Source organism: Vicia villosa, linkage group LG1 (assembly GCF_029867415.1).
Source record: "Vicia villosa cultivar HV-30 ecotype Madison, WI linkage group LG1, Vvil1.0, whole genome shotgun sequence".
Taxonomy (NCBI): Eukaryota; Viridiplantae; Streptophyta; class Magnoliopsida; order Fabales; family Fabaceae; genus Vicia; species Vicia villosa.
In genome coordinates this window covers 112,182,696-112,190,950 of record NC_081180.1, presented here as the reverse complement: position 1 = coordinate 112,190,950, position 8,255 = coordinate 112,182,696, and the positions used below count along the sequence as shown (strand labels likewise).

Below are 8,255 nucleotides of genomic sequence, written 5' to 3'. Positions count from 1 at the left end.
TATTTCGAGATCCACCTTCTTGGATGCTCATATCAGCAACGTCCACAGACATTTTGATGATATACTGGTGGAGTCACTAGTGCAGGAAATACTTTTTACATCGGGCGAAAAGTACATTTTACATCGGGTCTGGATCCGATGTAAATCCAAGCGATGTAATAAATCAAAAACATTTTACATCGGGCCACAACCCGATGTAAAAAAACCACATACCACATCGGCTGAATGTTATGTCTGATGTGAAAAAAATCAATTTTTTTTTTAAAAAATATATGCAATATTTAACATCAGTTTCCCCAATGGTCCGATGTAATATATTGTTTTTCACATAGGTTGGCCCAATGGCCCGATGTAATATATTTTTTTTTACATCGGTTTCCTCAACGGCCTAATGTAATAGGTTTGCTACTTTTTTAGCGAATTATGTTTGCGGTTTTTTGTGGCGGATTGGTCAACACTAATGGTAATTTCAAAATTAAAACTACAATAAATAACAATAACAATGAAATAAATAAACTTATTTTATAGTTTTCAAATATGGATACAATTTTCATTTCACTTCGTGAGGAAACGTGGCATACATACAGTTCACAATTAAATTATACATACATTAATCTCTTTGACATCATAAATAATAGTACATGTTAATAAGTGAGTGAGTGTAGTACAATAAATAATTAGCTTCAAGACCTTCAATCAGTTCCCAGAGTTGCTGTCCATTTAAAACTTGGCCCTTGAATGATGGATACCCTGCACAATTTTGGAAGATTAAGAAACAAAAGAGGCTTGCATGTGAAACGTCCTAAAGAGATTGAGAACAATATAAAGGGTTTAAACTCAAACTAGAAAGAAAACAAACACTGAGATGGTGTAATAAGAAAATAAATAAAAAGTTGCAACATCAGCATCTACATAAAATGAAGCAACTGACATAGTATTAGGTGACCTTGTGAGACAAAAGTTGGAACTTAGTACTAGACACTTACACTTAACTTAGCCTTTGGTTCTCATAATTGTGATGCTGCCCTTTCCTCCTTCGGTGCATCTTTTTGTCTTACCAACCACTGGCTTTCTTGAGAAGGCAGATTTAGGGTAAGCAAATTCGTCACTGCTTTGCTTTGATTTCGAAGGAGGGGTCAGAATGCGCTGATTGATTTCCTTCAGAGTAACATCTCCATGGGCACCACTTGGTTTAATGAAGGCAAATGGATATGCCACAGTAGAAGCCAACTTTGTCGGTGTCCTTATAAAAGATTTCTTATCTATACATGAAAACAAATATCTTAATTTGTGTTTGTGACAACAAATGTCATCAAAAAGTTACGAATTCCAGGTAGCGAAATTGTACCTTTGAATACAACATTTTTAGAGACTCCGGTGACATTCGGTGGAACCATTTTGTTCTTGCGATAGTGTGATGTTACATAACTCAGCAGGAGGATGAAATTTTTATGAATAAAATTCAATCCACATTAGAAACAGTCGAGAATGACAATGATCAAAGAAAACAATGCAATCTACCTGCAACATCAATATGCACATCATCTGCTCCTAAGAAATTCTTGTTTCAAATAACAAAATTATCAGATTATTCTGTAACCAACCAACCGTAAAGGAAATAAAAATTGGCGGTTGGAAGAAGCATACAAATCTTCAGGACTGAATTACATGTTAGCATCATTTAAGTACTCAGTAAACCATCATTCAGTTGCTTCAAGGTCGGGTACATTTTCCATTGTATATTCTATGTAAAAATTTGGAAAGGATCAATAAGCCACCCTTAAGTACTCAGTAAGCCACCCTTAAGTACTCAGTAAGCCACCCTACAGAATGCGTTACTTTGCTTTGGTTTAATGAAAATAAAAGATACTTACCCATATGATTAGAAAACTTTATAGAATAAATTGGATCCACATCAAAGACCAAAAGTTGTAGAGGAAAAACAACTGATTTATTTCCAACATAGCCCTGAGAGAGTAACAACAAACAAAGCCAAAATGTCACCATACATACATACACACTAAACCAACTTAACTATAACATTCAGAATTCACTATACAATAAAAAACAAACAATAGCATACTTTTGAATATAACGTGAAAAGGTGAATTCTAGCCTAAAGAATCAATCTGAATAATTTACAAATTCAAAATTTAAGAAGAAAAACCACAAGGGACATTAATGTGAAAAGGTGTGAATACCATTCTATCCGGGAAAATATTTTCTTACCATAGTAAAGGCGATCACCATCACAACCTTGGTGATTACTATACATATAGACCCATCCACGAGTATGAGTGGCGCCTATAAAAGCACGAAGACGAACCTCAAGCTTTCTAAGTTGGTGGTGACTTCCACTTGCATTCATAAACACTTCAACCCCATTTAACACAGGCTTGACATGAGGGGGAGATGGAGTAAAAAGCTCTTCGCAAACTTCAGTCGCAATAGTTCTAAAAACAGGAAATGCTTCACATTCAACACTTAATAAACATCTAAGTATAATTTGGAAGGCCCACAAAAACAAAACACATACACAAACAATAGTTCAAACACACTACTTCTTAGAAAACATTAATATAACCATTTTATGTAAGTGAAATGAGATTTTGCAACTTACGTATCTTGAAACTTAACAAAGCCGTAACCAAAAGGAACTGATTTTTGGCCCAATGTCTCGGAGAAATGAAGAGGAAGCTGAAAATCATCAAGTTGTTCCCTTTGTTTCCAAGCAATAAACCATTGAAGTTCTTGATAATTACCATCATTTGCAAGCCACATTTTGGGTCTTACCATAATAATCTTTCGGTTAAAACACAAAACCTGACAGTTATATCTCTCAGAACCTTTGATAATAGGCATTCCAATACTGCACACTATGACATCAGTCTAATCACCAACTAATATATCCTTCAAACATTCCCATCTATAACCAAAAAACAGTTTCACAATAAAAAAATTATAAAAAATACACTCACATGTGAAATAAAAAAGATATAGTGAGAATTCTTACTGGTGGTTAACGGTGTCGAGTTCTAAGAAATGTTCATCGCAGCCATAACCGGAAATCTCGATCTCTGGTCCAAGGCGGATGACAGTGCCGGCTTGTTTGGATTTGGAAATGGGGTCTTTGATTTGCTTAGTGTTGGAGTCGAGTATTTCAAGATTGTAAAAGAAGAACCAAGAAGTAGTAAAGAATTGGAAGCATACGGTTTGAAGATCTGTGAATGATTGTTGAAGTTCAGTTCACCACTGCTAGAGTTTGTGGTTACTTGCATGCAGAAAATGAAGAAGAACGGAGGTCGTTGCAGTCGCGGGTGGTGGTGACGACCACAGAGAGTATCGTCGTGACGGTCGTTGCGGTCGAAGGGAGGAGGTTGGCGATGAAGAACAGAGGAGGTTGGTGATGAAGAACGGTCGGATTCGGTGATGAAGAACGGTCGGCCTCGGTGATGAAGAGCGGATTCGGCGATGAAGAACGGAGGAGGCAGAAAAAGTGATTTTTGTGTTTGTAAAAAGGACTAGGGTTTTAGTGAAAATGAGAAATTTCACAATCGGTTGCTTCTTGGACCGATGTGAAGGGCCACTTCATATTAAATTCCAAACTCTCACCTTCTTATTTTTTTTATTAGTGGGCTTTTCACATCGGGTAAAATCTAAGCCCGATGTAAAATTCTTTATAACAAAATTTCATTTTATTTACGAAACTGCCACCGCGTTATTTTTCACATCAGTGGAAATAAATACCTGATGTAAAATACCTAAATCCAATATTTTTCACTTCAAATTATTATGAAATCTAATGTAAAATCTTTTGACAAATATTTTTCACATCAGTTATCTTAATACCTGATGTAAAATTGTGTAACCAAATGTCTTATTTTTAGTAGTGAGTATGTCAGCCACAAGTCAGTGGCATTATGCTGACGGTTAAATGACTTGGTTCAATTTTGTGTCACACCCTATCATGACACTAGACGCTCATGGACGCCTACCTAGGTCTGTTCATGAGGAGATCCTAGAGAAAGAGAGAGCCAGGGATGACCATATCATTGATGTGTTTCTGATATGTCAAAATATTTTGCAGATTACGAGAGAGTTTGGGTTGTTTAAGAGAGGTCGCAATGATGCGGTTGCTCTAGCACGTTCCATTCTTACTGAGGCACAAAATGTCTTAGATTACCGGCGGCAGTAGAGGAACCAAGGGGTTAGGATTAGGCATACACAGTAGGTTATACTTTTTTTTTGTATTTTCGGATGTTTTACTAGTATTTTCCATACTTTGAGAACTATGATTGTAATATTTTGAGATTTTTTTTAATTAATGCATTATCTTATTTTGAGATGTTAATGTTGGAATCAAATTATGGATTATGGCACTGTTAATCGGGTTTAAATGTCTTCGGATTAAAAAATAATAAAACCTTTTTTTTTATTTTCTTAAATTTTTGGAGTCTACATTCACTCGAAGAGTGCTACTTTCTTGATCACTTAGCTGGCTAGATGCATTATTGGTGTTTTCATCGATCATGAACCTGTCTAAGTTGATGAGCGCTCTTTAATCCAAATTGGATGTTCATAGAACATGAATGTTATGAGAGCTCATTCAATCATGTATAGAATCTCACACTGGTTCCATCAACATCACGCTACATAAGATCATCGTGAGGTGGATTCGAAAGTTTTAAACACACTCGTCCACCGCCTTCGAGTCCTTTGAATCAATCTTTAAAGTTGAACGTTCCATATTTTGACGACTTCAATGTGACTAAATAATCTTCCAAATAGAGGCATTCTTTAAATTTCACGAGACGACAATGACCTTGAGATTGAAAATAGTCTCCTTTCACTTGGATGTTTGTCTCGTTTCTTGGTTTTAGTAGGCAATGTGAAACAATTAACCTCTTTATGTCATATCGGTATTTTTAGAGGCGGTTCTACTCCATTTCGGTTCTTTTGGATACGAGGATGTTGAATGTGACCTCTCTAAGCTCTCTCAGACTTGACCGGTTGCAAAAATTTGAGCTCCGTTTGAAGACCTCATGAATCTCAAAACCCTTGCTTATCAGTTTTTTTTATCATTGGGTTGAAACATAGTTTACGCTGGGAGTTCCAATTCCATCATCCTACTTCATTTATGGAGGAGTTTGTTATGGTGTGTGCTTATGAAGCACATTTAGAAGATATAGTGGATCCAAATAAGAATTGGACTCGTACCTCCATTGACTCATCCACCAGACCAAAAACCCGATCCAACCAATCACCACCCCATCTTCTAACCCAACTCACAATATGACTCTTAAACCCATGACCATACCACCCCTTCCTCCCACACCACAGGAAAACCTTCAGGTATGCCACTTACCACCGACACAGATCTGTGATCGTCACTCTAAGGGCCAATGTTTCTAGTGTGATGACAAACGGAGTTCATCCCATCATTGTCGCAACAAGGTTCTACTCCTCATTGGCGCGGATGATGATGATCCAAAGTTTGACATTGAAGATTCCCAAGTCGAGGATGTATTCAGTGATATCTTCAGCTTAAACGCCCTCTCAAGCCAGTTGTTGGTTCGTTCACTATGTGTTTCTGATGATTATTAGGAAAAGTTTCTTATGATTATTCAGCTTTAACAATGAAATTTAAATGGCAAGACCAACAACTTACATTGCAACGCGATTCTCCCTTGATTTCTAATGTAGTGTCACTAGTTCAGTTCCAACCTTTTGTGCATAATGATATCACTGCTAGTATTTTCACTCTTACATATGCAATCCGTGAACACTCCCTGTAGGGGAAGTCCGGGGGTAGCGAGGTCCGGAAGTGTAAATGGCCTAAACTTTCATGGTTACAAGAGACCTTGACACCACATATCCACTTAAAACCTTAAGAAAATAGGGGTATGGGTCTCCTCTCTTCTAAACCCAACATTTCCTCTATTCCTATTCGATGTGGGACTTTAGCACTTTCGCAATTGAAACCTAACACTCCCTAGTCAACACCACTCACCTAGAACTCCCACCTAACTGTTCCCCTTCCATCACTACTCTCTTGCAACATGTTAAATTCATTTCATGCTTCCCACGAGGCTACCACCTCACATATCCGCTAACCACGACATCCACTTGGTGGAAGACACCAACCCTATTAACATTCAATCATATCGCTATCCACAATTTTAGAATATAGAAATGAATAAATAAATTTGTAAGATGCTGATAAAGGAATTATTATCCCTAGTCTATTTTCTTCTCTGGTGTTGTTGGCACGTAAGAAAAATCATTCTCTGGTGCTTTTGTGTTGAATATAGGGCTTTGAATACAGCCACCATCAAGGACAAGTTCCTCATTTACACCACGCACGAGCTTGGTTGTGCAAATGTGTTTAGTAAACTCTACCTATGTGCTGGATATAATCAAATTTGGGTTCACCAGAGGGATACATATAAGACAACTTTCTGTATTCACGATGACCATTTCGAATTTCTTGTCACGCCCTTTGGCTTGACAAATTCACCCACCACTTTTTAGGCAACTATGAATTGTCTATTCTCATCGTTTTTCATCATTTTTTCCTCATTTTTGTTCGATGATATACTGATTTATAGTTCCTCGTTAAAGGACTATTTGGTGCATGTAGAATTGGTGCACGTTTTCCTTGTCTTGTGTTCATGCCAAATGGTCCGTAAATTCTGAGCTTACTTGTAGTGTTTCAAGCACTTGTGTATCAACCTACTTTTTCTATTGTTCAACAATTTCAAAGAGACAATATCACAAATCCCTTAATGATGGACTTGCACCACAAAAATTCACACGATTTGTCTTTTATCCTTTCTTTATTTTGAATGGTTTGGTGGTTCACAAGGGGAGTTATGTGCTTAGCTCTTCTTCTATCCTATGTTCTCAGATTCTTAGTGAATTCCATGAGATTCCAAGTGTTAGGAAGTAAGGAGTCTGATGTATGCCCAAGTATATATGCGTTTAAATATTGCGTTCATAGTTGGGGTGTTAGGCAGATATTTGAATAATTCAAGAATGGAGCACTGGAAAGCAGCAAAAAAATTTATGAAGTATTTTAAGAAAACAAACTATTATATGCTCACATATAGGAGGTCAGACAAGTTAGAGATCAATGGATACTCTGACTCATATTTAGCCGGATGACAATATAGTAAAGGATCCACTTCAGGCTATATCTATATGTTGGCTGGTGGTGAAGTTTTTTCCGCGGTGTCAACAAACTCTTACGGCTTCATCCACAATGATAGTGGAGTTTATAGCATGTTATGAGGCATCCAACCATGAGATTTGGTTGAGGAACCTTGTCACTAGGCTGCAATTATAAAAGGAATTGAAAGACCACTTAAGTTATATTGGGATAATAAATCATTTGTCCTATATTCCAACAATAATAGGAGCTTGTCCAGGTCAATACATATTGATATCAAGTTCCTAGTTGCTAAGGAATGAGTACAAAGTAGACAGATTTCCATAGAACACTTAGGGACAAACTTTATAGTAGCAGATCCTTTTTACAAAAGGTCTTCCACCACAAATTTTTCATGAGCACACTGCTCACATGAGTGTCTTAGAGTTAGATTAATCTTTTAGTTTGGTGGGGGTTAGTCATTTAGAATTTTGTGTTCTATGTTTGGTATTATGTATGCATAATATGATTTTGGATATTTTCCAATTAATAAAGTTTGATATTCAGCTATTTTCACTTTATACAATAAGGTTATTGAGTGATCACACTAAAGTAAAGTAGGACCAGTTGAAAATCGACATGTATAAACCAACACCATGTGATTTTCATGCTACACATTTCATGACGAATCTATGTCATTTAGTTATGTCACTATTAGTGATCATTGGTGGGCTTAGTTTTGATCGATAGAACAAAAATAACTTTGATTATATATACGGACATGATTAATGGGTGAGATAATTTTTATATGCTTAAAGAATATAATGGCAAATTTTGAGCTCACAAAGTCTAACATGTGTGTAAAGTTACATATGTGACTGGTGGAAGATTGTTAGAATTTTTGGGTCACAAATGTAATATTACATGTGTTATGACTATTATTTAATTAGACAAAACTATAGTGGTCTAATTAATAATAAGTATGTGGCTAAAATCATAAATATCGTGAAAGGTAAAGTTATAGGGTAGATAGCATGAAGTTAATATCTAATTTGATAAGGGACAAATTAGAATATTAAAAACTAAGAAATATCTCTAAGGTTATTTA

General features: G+C 36.3%; 1 long non-coding RNA gene across 3 annotated transcripts; it reads right to left on the bottom strand.

Moving 5' to 3' along the window:
- Positions 1–422: 422 nt before the first annotated feature.
- Positions 423–3,559, bottom strand: LOC131614581 (uncharacterized). 3 transcript variants are annotated; one of them, XR_009287654.1, is made up of 7 exons: positions 3,014–3,559; positions 2,621–2,926; positions 2,230–2,453; positions 1,609–1,968; positions 1,349–1,521; positions 987–1,262; positions 423–750 (listed from the first exon to the last, which is right to left on the bottom strand). It is a non-coding gene; the product is annotated as an uncharacterized LOC131614581 (long non-coding RNA). The 3 variants fall into 3 exon arrangements; XR_009287653.1 differs by having other exon boundaries at positions 424–750; positions 1,349–1,744; positions 1,875–1,968; XR_009287652.1 differs by having other exon boundaries at positions 424–750; positions 1,349–1,968.
- Between the last annotated feature and the right edge of the window lie 4,696 nt (positions 3,560–8,255).